Source organism: Myxine glutinosa, chromosome 3, assembly GCF_964187855.1.
Source record: "Myxine glutinosa chromosome 3, kmMyxGlut1.1, whole genome shotgun sequence".
Classification (NCBI taxonomy): domain Eukaryota; kingdom Metazoa; phylum Chordata; class Myxini; order Myxiniformes; family Myxinidae; genus Myxine; species Myxine glutinosa.
In genome coordinates, this window is record NC_136263.1 from 164,309,996 (window position 1) to 164,325,203 (window position 15,208).

Genomic DNA, 15,208 nt, shown 5'->3' on the forward strand with positions numbered 1-15,208 from the left:
TTTGATCCTTGAATTATTGGCAGCGGAGTTGACTCGGCCTGTCATCCTTCCGAGGTCGGCAAATTGAGTACAAAGCTTGCTGGGATGAATGTGCAGGTGTGTGCTCTGGTTTAGAATTGGTACACTGTATCCCTGCATGTCAAAAGAGGCATCAGGAATGGCATCCGGCCATAAAAACATTGCCTCAAAAAGGGAAGGAACCATAATTATTGTCATGGGGTCTGCAAGGCTACCCCCTGCTCAAGAAGGGAAAATTACCTTAAAAAGGGATTTTTTTTTTTTTTTTTTAAGAAAAACGAAAAAGCATACAGTGTCAGAATGAGTCAGTATGTTTTGCCAAGTACTTGTAAAGCTGTTTATAAAAAGTGTAATTTCTCTAGATGTTTGGTTTGTAAGGTTTTTAGACCTTGTGACACTTTTTTCTGTCATGTGACAGGTAAGACTATTGCTGTCGATTGTGAATATTTGTTGAGATGTAAATCAAAGTACATTATTTATCTTCTCACTTGTGGAGATTGCAGATTGCAATATGTTGGTAAAACTTCTCAATGTTTACATCCACATTTGAATGGACATACATAATGGTACAGTAGATCGGGTGTATCATCTGGTATTATTACAACGTGCTTATGTCAAATCAGGCCCCTCCGTTTTAGGGTAGGGGGGAAGGGAAGGAGGAAAAAATTATCCATGAAAAGACTGCTTTAACCTCAGTGTTGCCCAGGTAGATATGGAAATTATAATACACTCTGCAACCATCACCTGGTGGCACTAAACGGTACACATTTACATAGAGAATTTATGCCCCTCTCCCGTTCCCCCACATCCCCGCATGAGGCCGCGGCCACATAGCCAATGTTATCCCGCAGACAAAGTTGTATTTGTATTTGTTTCCCGAGTAAAGTATATAAGCGTTTACAGCTGGAGCTGCTCAAGCGAAAAAGAAACATTAACATATTTGAAATGAGGGCAAATATAATGGGAAAGCAATTACATCCAAATCAGAATCCATTACAAATGTCAAATCATCATTTTACCTTTTCGATCAATATATGTGGCTGAATGTGCCATTGATAACGTTTCTGAGTTAAGTATGATGACTTTCAGGAAGAAGAAGAATCCTTACCACCAACTTCGACCACTTCCGAAATTGTTTTGATTATTCGTGTTCAAATGTCTGGTAATTATTGTTTTGTATTTATTTATGTGAATGTGTACCGGTACTTGTATATAACTGTCATTAAGAAAAAAAAGGCTTATCACTATAGAGCGATTTTTTAAATATCCAAAAAAACGAATTGATTTTTTCAAAAGGATTTTTTGGGGGGGGGGGGGCGAAAACACCCCCAGGCACTCACTGATGAACCTCTGAAAGTTTGACGAAGATCCTTTCAGCCATCTCTGAGAAAAATGGCGACAAAGACAAATGGCTTTCTTATGTAGTGGATGTTAATGAGGTTAGTCGTCGTTCTATTCAAGTTATAGACTCGCTTAATGTTAATGATTTTGATAATAAAGAGGAGTGTGATGTTGAGCTCGGATGCAAAAGAAGATTTCGTGATCGATCCTTTGGGCCGTAATGACGTATACAATGTACTGGATCAGTTTCTCCAGGTAATGTTTTTGGTAACGAGTATTTTACTTATCCAATCAGAAGGACACCCATGGGCGTTGTAGTCTGGGTCTCCAAAATATAAATTCCAGAGCTATGTAATTGATAAACTGAAAAAGTTTTTTTTTTTTATGAAGCAAAGGTTTTTTATGGTTTTTATGTTATTCTGAGGGCATGGTCCAAACGAGTCTTAGCTAATATTCTCCAGAGTATAGCAGGTTCATATGACGTGTTCGTTTTTGGTCGAAGCTTTTTGTAGCAGGGTTCTTACAAAGAAGTCCAAATTCCAAATCCTGGTGGCATCTGGTGGCATCTGGTCAAATCTGTTTCTGGTGTTTGTCCCCCTTACATCCCCTCCCTTACCTAAAACAGCTACACAGCTGACACCGCATGTGAAAAAGCTGAATGCCTCAACTCTGTGTTTGCCTCAAAATATTGTGTCTCAAACCCATCTCTCTCTATACCCACCTTACCCTGTCGAACCCAGCTGCTCCTGGACTCTGTGTCCTTCTCTCTTGACAAGGTGGAGATGTTTCTGTCAAAAGTCGACCCTGATTCTGCAACTGGACCAGATGGCATCAGCCCACGGGTCCTAAAATCCTGCTCTGCCGCTCTATCTCACCATCTCTCTATTCTCTTCACCCTCTCTTTTGCTCAATGTCATCTGCCATCTGCTTGGAAATCAGCCAAAATTACCGCTTCACAGAAAGGTGCAAAAACAGATTCTTGCAACTATCGATCAATCAGCCTGCTCCCAATTAATCAGCAAGGTCAAGGAATTGATCATCGCTTCTGATATTAAATCCTTTGTCTTCTCCATTGGCTTGATCTCTGATCATCAATTTGGATTCAGACCAAGTCACTCTACTCTGGACATGCTGTTTTTGCTGTCTCAACAATGGATAGAGGTCCTCAATGCCAAACAGGAAATCATAGCTTTCTCCCTTCACAAGCCATTGTCTTGTCTCAGAGCTGTCTTATCTACTACGATATGGTCTGGCACATCGCCCTGCTCACAAAAGTCTCCTCTTATAATATCCGTGGAAACCTCAATGAATGGCTTGCGGACTTCCTCTCCGGTCGCAGTCAATGTGTGGCCCTGAATGGAATTCTCTCGGTGCACCCGGGGCGGTGCGTTGCTGTGGTGCACCCGGGGCGGTGCGTTGCTGTGGTGCACCCGAGGCAATGCATGTCCTGTCCAGGTTCCTGTTCAGTCCAGGCTGGAACAGGCTGGAGATCCCCAAAGCAGTGTTCTGTGCCCTGCGCTTTTTTTGGTCTTCATTAATGATCTCTCCAACTCTCTGGAAAATCCTCTCTATCTTTTTGCTGATGACTCCACTCTCTGCCCCTTCATCTCTCAACCCTCAGATCGGCAGTCTGCAGCCTCTTCAATCTGCAGACCTGGAAAAACATCACAAACTGGTCAAACAAGTGGTCTGGGAAAAGTACATTTCCAAGAAGGCCTCCAAAGGCTGTCGCCGACTGGGCATCCTCCATCATGCGACGTCCTTCCTTGGCACACGTGAGCTCCTCACCACATACGTACAAGGCTTTCATCCGTAGCTCAATGGAATACTGCTCTCCCCTCTGTGCGGGTGCTCCTGCCTCACACAAAGCTCGTTTTCATGCTGTTGAAACCAAAGCTTTCAGAATAATTGGAATCTCCTGCGATGAAGCTAAGTCTGAAGGCCTTTCACTCTCACCACAGGCAGGTTGGTGGTCTTTCTGTCTTCTACCGACTCCTCTCCGGCCTTGCTCCCCCATCTCTCTCTGTGCTCTGTCCCCCAAATATTCCTACAGGTCGCACAACATCTGCCAGCAACCCTCTTATAGTTAAACTGCCTAAATGTACGCTCTCTGCTCACCTTCACTCTTTTACTCCCCTTTTTTCCTGCCTCTGGACAAACTCCCCCACTCCCTTCAATCACACTCCTCCCTCCAGGTCTTTAAAACAGCTGTTCACCACCATCTCTTATCTTCCCCCATCCAATACCTTGATCATTTCGACCCCCGCTAATTCGCCCCAGATACACTTTTTCGAAATTCCAACTTCTTTCCTGGAAGTCCTTGCAGTGTCCATATGTTTCATACCTCTCCCACTTCCCCCCAAGCCCTCTCCCTCCCACAGTTCCCTCGAAGTCCCTGCTCTCAAATGTTGTGTTTGTGTCCTTCGCCCTCTCTACCCATCCTGTCTACCGCCCCCCTTATTTTGTGTTTTTTGTGTCGGTTTAACTTTTTGTGTGATTAATGTTAGCTCTTTCACGAGCCTCGATCTTGTATACAAAAAAAAACAAAAAAAAAAACCCTCTTCTGGTGAAATTGCCAAAATCAAAACTCTCTGCTCACCTTCGCCATTTCATTCCTCTCTTTTCCCACCTCTGAAACAAACGCCCTCACTCTCTTCAATCCCACTCCTCCCTCCAGGTCTTTAAAACAGCTGTTCACCACCATCTCTTATCTTCCCCCATCCAAAACCTTGATCTTTTCTACCCCCGTTAAAACACCGCAAATCCACCTCTTTCAATCGATAACTTGTGTCCTGAAATTTATAGTAGTGTTCATTTGTTTTATATCGTGTACCCCCTCTCCCCTCTCTCCCCCAGCCCTCTCCCTTCCACAGATTACTGTCCTGTTCTAAATGTCCCTGTTCTCTACTGATGTTGTGCTTGTATTCTTTCCTCTGTCTCCCCCCACTCTTCTCTCCCTCTTCCTTTATTGTATGTGTTATGGGTCCGTGTATGTTTTCGTGTTTAATGAGTTAGCTCTTACATGAGCCTCGACTCTCGACACAAAAATAATAATAAAAAGCCTCTTCCCAAAGTTGATAGGATCTGAGAGTTCTTAGTTGTGATTTTTCTCGCAATCAGGTAGATAGGCTTCGGATTCATTCTATTTTTAGGGACACTAGTGTAGAGAGCTTATTACGAGATAAAGTTAGGGGGTTAGTTAGTTCGTGGTTAACCTTTGGACTTTTTCGTGGTAAACCCCTTTGAAGGTTTATGTCACTTTCACTAAGACCATAGGACAATCCTTATCTAAATATCTATAAAGCTCAGTTGACTTTTTGCTCCACCAAATAACAGCGAAACGGAGTTGAGTAAAAGGGTGAAAATTCTACAGATGCTGTGATAAATAACTACCTCTGTCGGTTTGAATGTTTGAAAGAGAATAGACGTCTGGATCAATTTTTGAATTAAACTTAATCACTGAATTAAACTATGTATATAAAAGCGAGTTGTCTGTGTGTCCGCGTTTTATTCAGAGATGGCTGAACGGATCTTCATCAAACTTTCAGAGGTTCATCAGTGAGTGACTGGGAGTGTTTTCGGCAAACTAAAAAAAAATTGGAAAAAAAAAAGTTCCTTTTTTTTGGAGTTAACAAAAAAAAACAATTGCTCGATAGTGCCGAAGCCCTTTTAAATTAATGACAGTTATACACAAGTACACATTCGCATAAATAAATACAAAACAATTACCAGACATTTGAAATACAAATAAATCAAACAATTCCGGAAGTGTATGAATTTGGTAGTTCGGCTTTTTCTTCTTCCTGATCGGCATCACACTTAACTCAGAAACGAGAACCACATTCACTCAACGTGGGAGCCACATTCACTCAGAAACTTGAGCCACTCCCCTTTCTCTCCTGCCTCCCCCCTCCCCTCCCCTGCCTGCTCCTTCCCCCCTCCCCTTCCCTCCTCTCCCTCCCCTTCCCCCCTCCACCCTTTTCCCTTCCTCCCCCCATTCCTCCTCCTCCTCCCCTTCCCCCCTTTCTCTCATCTCCCCCTCCTCCTCCGCTCCCCTTCCCCCCTTCCCTCCCCTTCCCACTCCTCCCCCTTCTCCCATCTCCCCTCCCCTCCCATTCCCCTACTTTCCCCTCCCCTTCCCCCCTTCCCCTTCTCGCCTCCCCCTGCCTTCCCCTCCCCTGCCCGGCAACGCCGAGTCCATCTGCAAGTATATATATATATATATATATATATATATATATATATATATATATATATATATATATATATTATATATATATATATATACATACACATGTATATATATATATATGTATATATATATAGATATATATATATATTGTTGCGGATTTGAGAATCCTGTGGTTTTTTTTTGTATTGTTGTACGTGTCATGAGGATTGTTGTAAATATCACCCTCCGTGTGTAAAGGTAATAGGTCGTCCTCCTAGTTACTCCATATACATACACGTAGCCAATCATATACCCTCTTAAATAGTTATCTCCTTATTCTATGTAGTTGAAGGCTCTGTTGCCATTAGTTGACACTCCATTGCACCGAATTCAAATAAGATAGAATCCCCTGAAATATCCCCATGGCCTCCGAAACCTGCCAGCAAGGCGGCGTTCGCCGCTGCTGCCTTTGGGGTTGTGTTCTTCGCCGCAAGACTCCATTAGCCACGAGGTAATCTCGGAGAAAAGGGGGAGGAGCCACCTTACGGCGTAGCCTGCACCTCGTCATCAAGGGTGGAGCCCCGAACGACCAACCACAGGCTCGGTGGGTATGGCTTGGTAAGGCGTGGCATAAAACCCACGGCGGACGCCCCCACAGCAGAGGCGGGAGAAGGAGAAGCGTGAAAGAGCACATGAGTGGGAGATAGCACTAACCAAGTGTTCCATGGTGAGGTGCGACCGAAAACGCTGCTTCCACCGAGTCCCTACCGCACGGAGCCCTGACGCGCTGCTGTGAACCAACCTGCCGGTGCACGGTGTACAGCCAAATACTTGGAGCTGCCGGCTCCTCGCTTCCCGCCCGGAGTGGACCTGCTCGCTGAGCCCTGTGATTCCACCTGCTCATCCCTCCAGCCGTTCCTGCCTTCATGCCCCGTGTAAGTCTGATTGTCGTCCGTCTTCTGTGTTGTCCTGGGGTTTAAGTAAGTCTGTATAAGCTAGTGTTGCACTGTGTCTTCTGGTTCTTCCCTCCTTCTGTCAATTATTTTATTATCCTTCCTTCTCCTTGGTTTCTTTAATTGTGTAAATAGTTAGTAATAAATCATATTTGTATTTCCTACCTTTGTTATTCTTCTTCATGCTCGTCCGGTTGCTTTAGTGATTTCCCTCATTGAATACCTGTGGCACGATTTGGCCAACGTTAAGGACAGGGTCAGTTCTTGGTAATAGTTCGTGCCGCGGTTGCTAAACCGCTCGGCAATTAACATCTGTCTGCGGTCGCGAACGGGGTTGCGCTCCTGCCTCTCCGGAGGGAGCAGTGCAGTGTCAGGACTCACGTCGGTCAGTCACAAACAAGGGGACTAATCCCCCCTTCTTAAGGGGAAGAAGGCCGATGTAGAGATCCATAACATGGCATCACACTTAACTCAGAAACGTGAACCACATTCACTCAAACGTGTGAGCCACATTCACTCAGAAACGTGAGCTACTCCACTTCCTCTCCTGCCTCCCCCATCCCCTCCCCTGCCTGCTCCTTCCCCCCTCCCCTTCCCCTCCTCTCCCTCCCCTTCCCCCCTCCGCCCTTTTCCCTTCCTCCCCCCATTCCTCCTCCTCCCCTTCCCCCCTTTCCCTCATCTCCCCCTCCTCCTCCCCTTCGCACCTTCTTCCCCCTCTCCACTCCCCTCACATTCCCCCCTCCCCCTCCTGTCCACTCCCCATCCCCTCCCCCTCCCCTTCCCCCCTTCCCTCACCTCGCCTCCCCCCTCCGCTCCCCTTCCGCTCCCCTTCCCCCCTTCCCTCCCCTTCCCCCCTTCCCTCCCCTTCCCACTCCTCCCCCCTCTCCCTTCTTCTCCCCTCTCCCCTCCCCTGCCATTCCCCCTACTTTCCCCTCCGCCTCCCCTCCCATCCCCTTCCCCTCTTCCCCTCCCCTACCCTTCCCGCCTCCCCCTGCCTTCCCCTCCCCTGCCCGGCAACGCCGGGTCCTTCTGCAAGCATATATATATATATGTATGTATATATATATATATATATAAATATATATATATATATATATATATATATATATATATATATATATATATGTATATACAGTATATGTATATATATATATGTATATATATATATATATATATATATATATATATATATATATATATATATATATATATATGTAATCGTTAGATTAAATAAGACGCGGACGTAGCTTCAGGACGTCGATCTTTAATTAAATTAAATTTTAAATATATTATTAAATAAATAAATATATATATGTATATATATATATATATATCTATATATATATATATCTATATATATATATATATATATATATATATATGTATATATATATATATATATGTATATATATATATATGTATATATATATATATGTATATATATGTATATATATATATATATATATATATATATGTATATATATATATATATGTATATATATATATATGTATATATATGTATATGTGTATATATATATATATATATGTATATGTGTATATATATATATATATATATATATATATATATATATATATATATATATATATTATTATATACATATATATATATATTTAATATGGAATGGCAAATATGGCATTTAATATGGAATATTTTTTTTGTGGGGGTGAACTTACTTTTCAAGATGTCTAAGAACCAAAAGTTCATTGGAATTATGTTGAAATTATTCTTGATTTTGTTAATGTGACCTTTAAAAGAAACAAAAACCACATTTGACATTTCGAAACAAATAAATTGATCCTTGAAAGTGATGTAAACTGATATCGAACTCAATTCATGGACAGTACTGTGTTAAACTTCTGTACGTTTTCCAGAAGTATCTCTTTAATTTGCACATTAGCCCAATTTTTTTTTAACAAAACAAAAGTGAAATTACGACTGGGATTACGGACAGTAAAATTACAGTTCAATACTTTGTGTAACCCCCACGAGCATTCAGGATAGCTCGTACACGTCGAGCCATGCTGTTCACTAGATTTGCCAAGGTTTGGACAGGAATCGCTTGCCATGCAGTGACAATAGTCTGCTGCAATTCACGCACAGAGGCAGGCTGCTGGTCCAAGTTGTCGATTTGATGCGTTAATTCTGCCCACAAGCTCTCTATCGGATTCATATCCGGGGACATGGCAGGCCACTCCATATGCTCTACACCACGGTCAGCAAGAAAGTGTTGGATCATGCGAGCACGATGAGGCCATGCATTGTCATCTTGGAAGACAAAGTTTCCTCGAAAGGCTGCACGAGCAAATGGAAGCAATGTTTCTTCCAGAATGGCCCTGTACTTGAACTGGTTCAGGTTTCCATTCAGAACAACCAGGTCAGTTTTACCCCCTGCATGAAAAGCAGCCCAAATCTTCACCCCACCACCTCCAGCTTGGACTCTTGGCATGATACAATCTTTGTTGTAGGCTTCATGCACTTGTCTGTGCACTAGGACACGGCCATCTTGACTATAGACCAGAAATCTAGAGTCGTCACTGAAGATCACGTGATTCCAGTGTCCTGGCTGCCATTGATGGTGGCACGATAGCCTGCTTGAACCAGTCGTTGGTTGACTAGCCTTCTGTATACAGGCACATTTGTCAGTTGCTGCCACTCAGCCCGAAGCCGATTAGCTGACTTGGTACGGCCATTGCGGACTAACCGGTGCAGCTGGCGATCATCCCCCCTTGTGGTTCTGCGGGGACGTCCTGGCCTCGGTATTGGAGTAGAGACACCCCTCTGAGCATTTCGTTTCAGGATCTTTGACACCTGACCTTGAGTGACGCCATACTGCCGAGCAATAGCATGCTGTTTCATGCCGTAATTTCGTAAAGCCACCACTCCATGACAAACAGCATTGTCGAGTTGACGGCCCATCTCCAGAGGAAGCGGCAATAACTTTTGGAGACGTGCAGCAGTTGTTTTCCACTAATACAGAACGCAACAACCCCTGTATACCCGACTGTGAAGCCAATCATCAAATGCACCTGTCCGTACATTTTGCCACGCCACCTGTGGTATAATCCTGTTGTTGACTTCTTGCTGCGACAGACAATCAGTGACATGGTTTTTTAACAAATAAATCACCAAATTGTAAAAGCAACTCACCAGATTGATATACTGAGTTAAGAAAGTAAACCCAAGTCAAGAAAAAAAAATATTCCATATTAAATGCCAAGTCTGTATATATATATATATATATATATATATATATATATATATATATATATATATATATATATATATATATATATATATATATATATCTATAATTCCAGTAATCTCTGTGTGTATGTTTGTATGTTTGTATGTTTGTATGTTTGTATGTTTGTATGTTTGTCTGTGACCGCTGTTTCTCGACAACCACGGGTCTGATATACTTGAAACTTGCCAGGTATATTGCTGGGGACCTGAGGATGTGCCTTTTCAAGGTTTCATATTAATCGGACAAGTAGTTACCGAGCTATGGCGATTTCTTTACCAAACTCCGCAAGCCGTTCGCTTTGGACCAAACCATTTCATGTAAATAGAGGGGGGGGGGATTGTCACCGTACTCGCAAGCCGTTCGCTTTGGACCAAACCATTTCATGTAAATAGAGGGGGGGGATTGTCACCGTACTCGCAAGCCGTTCGCTTTGGACCAAACCATTTCATGTAAATAGAGGGGGGGGATTGTCACCGTACTCGCAAGCCGTTCGCTTTGGACCAAACCATTTCATGTAAATAGAGGGGGGGGATATAATTTTAGATATATATATAGTACGGGCATGCCCTAGTATATATAAACGTGAGTTGTCTGTGTGTGTTTGTCCACGTTTTATTCAGAGATGGCTGAACGGATCTTCATCAAACTTTCAGAAGTTCATCAGCGAGTGCCTGGGAATGTTCTAGGCCAAAAAAAAAAAATTGAAAAAAATAGTTCGTTTTTTGGAGTTAAAGAAACAAAACAATCGCTCGATAGTACCGAAGCCTTTTTAAATTAATGACAGTTATACACAAGTACACATTCGCATAAATAAATACAAAAAGAATTACCAGACATTTGAATACAAATAAATCAAACTTCCGGAAGTGCACAAATTTGGTAGTACGGCTTCTTCTTCTTCCTGATCACCATCACACTTAACTCAGAAACGTGAGCCACATTCACTCATAAACGTGAGCCACATTCACTCAGAAACGTGAGCCACTCCCCTTCCTCTCCTGCCTCCCTCCTCCCCTCCCCTTCCCCCTCCACCTTCCCCCCTCCCCTTCCCCCCTCCTCCTCCCCTTCCACCCTCTACCCCCTTCCCCACCTCCCCCCATTCCCCTCCCATCCCCTCCCCCTCCTCCCCCCATTCCCCTCCCCTTCCCCTCCCTCTCCCCTCCCCCTCCCTCTCCACCCCCGCCCTCCCCTCCCCCCTCCTTCTTCCTCTTGGGGCTTGCTTTCACTGGGTCGGTCTGAACCAGTGTTGAACAAGCAGAGTGTTTGTAAAGACATTCAAGATATGCATTACAGATATGTTATAGCTCCAGCAGATAAGGCTGCTAACAATTTTGTTGAAGTTTGTAAAAAGTTTTATGTAGAGGTTTTATGAAGAGAGTTAGGCACCAATACGGTTACTTTCACTAGTATAGGAAAGAGGACATACAGTCACGTGAAAAAGTAAGTACACCCCATGTAAAGTTTTGACTTCTTCAACATATTTCAACATACAGCTATTTGATCTTCATTTCAACAATATTTAAAGATAAAGGTGATATTGAAGGAACTGCGCTCCAACGCGAGTCGAAGGAATTGACGCGACCAAAGACGGAATTCGTCCGAGTTGCTTTATTGAAACAAAACAGCTCAGGTATTTTGACAAGCCCGTTTATCGGGCAGCAATATATATATATACACCTATGTCGGGAAGTTTGCCCGGCAAAAGCTATACCGGGCATGCCCGGGTGTCAAGCGCGAGCCTTGGAAAGGCGAGACTGGACCTGCCCGGGCGTGTTTGGCTGCGGCCTGGCAAGTCGAGGCTGGGCGTGCCCGGGCGCTCTGGACGAGCCCTGGAAAGGCGATAGCGGGCATGCCCGGACGCTCTGGGCGAGCCCTGGAAAGGCGATAGCGGGCATGCCCGGACGCTCTGGGCGAGCCCTGAAAAGGCGATAGCGGCATGCCCGGACGCTCTGGGCGAGCCCTGGAAAGGCGAGAGCGGGCATGCCCGGGAAAGACGAGACCGGGCGTGCCCGGGAGGTTCGGGCGTGCCCGGGAACAGTGAGTCCGGGCATGCCCGGGAGAGGCGCGTCTGGCCGTGTTCTGGCCGGTGCAAGGCGATTGTGTGCATCCAGCGGTAACCGCTACAATATAATACAACAAATGTCATGAAACATTTACATTTTGTAGTCCATTATATAATTTAAAGAAACATAAATGCACAGTTCGCATGTGGAAAAAGTAAGTCCACCCCTACATTTATCACTACTTAAAATACCTAAAATTAGAATCAGGTGCACCAGCTCAGGTGCAATTGATTAGAACATCGTTAGAGAGGATCTTGGAGGAACCTGTCTTATTTAAACCTCAGACATTTAGTTTGGTTTGCTCTCTGTTGTTGAAGTGTGCGGCATCACCATGCATAGATCAAAATAGCTCTCTGAGGCCTTCAGAAAGAAGGTTATAGATGCCTACGAGTCTGGGAAGGGATTTAAAAAGATCTCCAAACAATTTGAAATCAATCATTCGACTGTCCGGAAGATCATCTACAAGTGGAGAAGATTCCAAACAACTGCCAACTTGTTCAGGTCAGGCCGCCCCAGCAATTTCAGACCGAGAGCAGACCGCAAGATGCTGAAAGAAGTCTCTAAGAACCCCAGAATGTCATCATGGGACCTACAGGTAGCTCTTGCCACTGTTTTTTTTTTTTTTTTTTTCTATACAAGATCGAGGCTCATGAAAGAGCGAACATTAATCACACAGAAAGACAAACAGACACACAAAACAAATAACATCGGGAGCGGTAGACAAGATGGGGAGAGAGGGGGAAGGACACAAACACAACATTTGAGAGCAGGGACCGAGAGACATGGAGACATCGAGAGAACTGTGGGAGGGAGAGGGTTTTGGGGGGAGGCATGGGAAGGGGGGGGGGGGGTGGGAGAGGTATAAAACATATGGACACTGCCAAGACTTCCAGGAAAGAAGTTGGAATTTCAAACAAGGTGGATCTGGGGTGAATTAGTGGGGGTAGAAAAGATCAAGGTTTTGGATGGGGGAAGATAAGAGATGGTGGTGAACAGCTGTTTTGAAGACCTGGAGGGAGGAGTGTGATTGAAGTGAGTGTGGGAGTTTGTTCCAGAGGCGGGAGAAAAGAGGAATTAAAGAGTGAAGGTGAGCAGAGCGCGAGATTTCGGCAGTTTAACCATCAGAGGGTGGCTGGCAGATCTTGTGCGACCTGTAGGAATATTTGGGGGACAGAGCACAGAGAGAGCTGGGGGACCAAGGCCGGAGAGGAGTCGGTAGAAGACAGAAAGACCAGCAACCTGCCTGCGGTGAGTGAGTGAAAGGCCCTCACAGATAGCTTCATCGCGGGAGATTCCAATGATTCTGAAAGCTTTGGATTCAACAGCGTGAAGCCGAGCCAGGTGTGAGGCAGGAGCACCAGCCCATAGGGGAGAACAGTATTCCATTGAGCTGCGGATGAAAGCCTTGTATGTGGTGAGGAGCTCAGGTGTGCCTAGGAAGGACTTCGCACGACGGAGGATGCCCAGTCGGCGACTGGCTTTGGAGGCCAGCTTGGAAATGTGGTTTTCCCAAGAAAGATCATGGCAGATGGTGAGACCCAAAAGCTTGAGCGACAGAACTTCTTGGAGAGGATTGTTGAGAAAGTAGATGGGAGGGTTGTCCAGTCGATCTTTTCGGAGAGACATAGTAAGAGTGTGAGATTTGTCAGGATTGAAAGACATGTTCCACATGTTTGACCAGTCTGTGATTTTGTCCAGGTCTTCAGAGAGTGAGGAGGCTGCAGACTGCCGATCTGAGGGAAGAGGAATGGAGCGGCAGAGAGTGGAGTCATCAGCAAAGAGATACAGAGGATTTTCCAGAGAGTCGGAGAGATCATTGATAAAGACCAGAAAAAGCACAGGGCCCAGCACACTGCCTTGGGGAACTCCAGCCTGAACGGGAAGGGGGAGATGAGAGAAATCCATTCAGGGCCACACGTTGACTACGACCAGAGAGGAAGTCCGCAAGCCATGCATGGAGATTTCCATGGATACCATAGGAGGAGAGTTTGGTGAGCAGAGCTGGGTGCCAGACCGTATCGAAGGCACGTGATATGTCAAGGGAGACAGCTCTGATTTCCTGTTTGGCATTGAGGACCTCCATCCATTGTTGAGACAGCAGAAGCAGCATGTCCAGAGTAGAGTGACCTGGTCTGAAACCAAATTGATGATCAGAGATCAAGCCATTGGAGAAGAGGAAAGATTTCATATCCGAAGCAATGATGGATTCCATGACTTTGCTGATAATTGGGAGCAGGCTGATTGGTCTGTAGTTGCAAGGATCTGTTTTTGCACCTTTTTTGTGTAAAGCGGTAATGTTTGCTGATTTCCAGGATGCTGGCAGATGACCTTGAGCAAAGGATAGGGTGAAAAGAACAGAGAGAGGGTGAGATAGAGCGGCAGAGCAGGATTTTAGGACCCGTGGGCTGATGCCATCTGGTCCAGTTGCAGAATCAGAGTCGAGGTTTGACAAAAACTCCTCCACCTTGTCAGGAGAGAAGGTCACAGAGTCCAGGAGCAGTTTGGTTCGACTGGGAAAGGTAGGAACAGAGAGAGATGGGTTTGGGACTAAGGATTTTGAGGCAAACACAGAGTTGAGGCATTCGGCTTTGTCACGTGCGATGTCAACTGTGTGGCCATTTGAGGTAAGGGAGGGGATGGAGGGGGAACAAACACCAGAAACGGATTTGACCAGATGCCACCAGGATTTGGAGGAAGGAGACAGGTTTGAGAGTTCATTCTTGAGTGAGGAGAGATAGTGCTTCCTGGCACTCCTGAGGGTAGACACACACTTGTTCCGAGCTTGGTGGAAGGAACTGAGATTTCCTTCAGTTGGATTAGCCTTCCAAGAGGCAAAGGCAAGTTGTTTCAGGGCAACTGCCTCACCACAAGATTCAGTGTACCATGGACGGGAGGAAGGGTAAGACAACTGAAGGCGAGATGGGATAAATCTGTGCATGAGAGAGATCAGTTTGCTTTGGAAGAATTCCCAGGAAGAATTGATGTCAGAGGCAGTGGAGATGGGAGACCAATCCAGACGATTGATGGCTGCTTGAAGACCGTCCCAGTCGGCCTGAGTGAAATGCCAGACTTGTCGACGCTGAGGAGGCTCTCTGAGAATGGCCAGAGAGATGTCCACTTTGACAAGCACATGATCAGAAGAACCGATTGGAGCAGAAGAAGAGCAGCAGACATTAGCAGGGAAGTTAGTCATAACCAAGTCTAGAAGAGAAGATACTCCATTGGCTGAGATCCGGGTCGGGAAATTGACAGATTGTGTCAATCCCAGTGAGTCACAGAAGTCCTTTGCTGAGGTGCCATGACTGGTGAGAGAGGAACCCACACCCAACCAGGTGGCATGATGACAATTGAAGTCACCACATATGAGGAAGAGAGAGTTGGGATGAGTGGATAGAA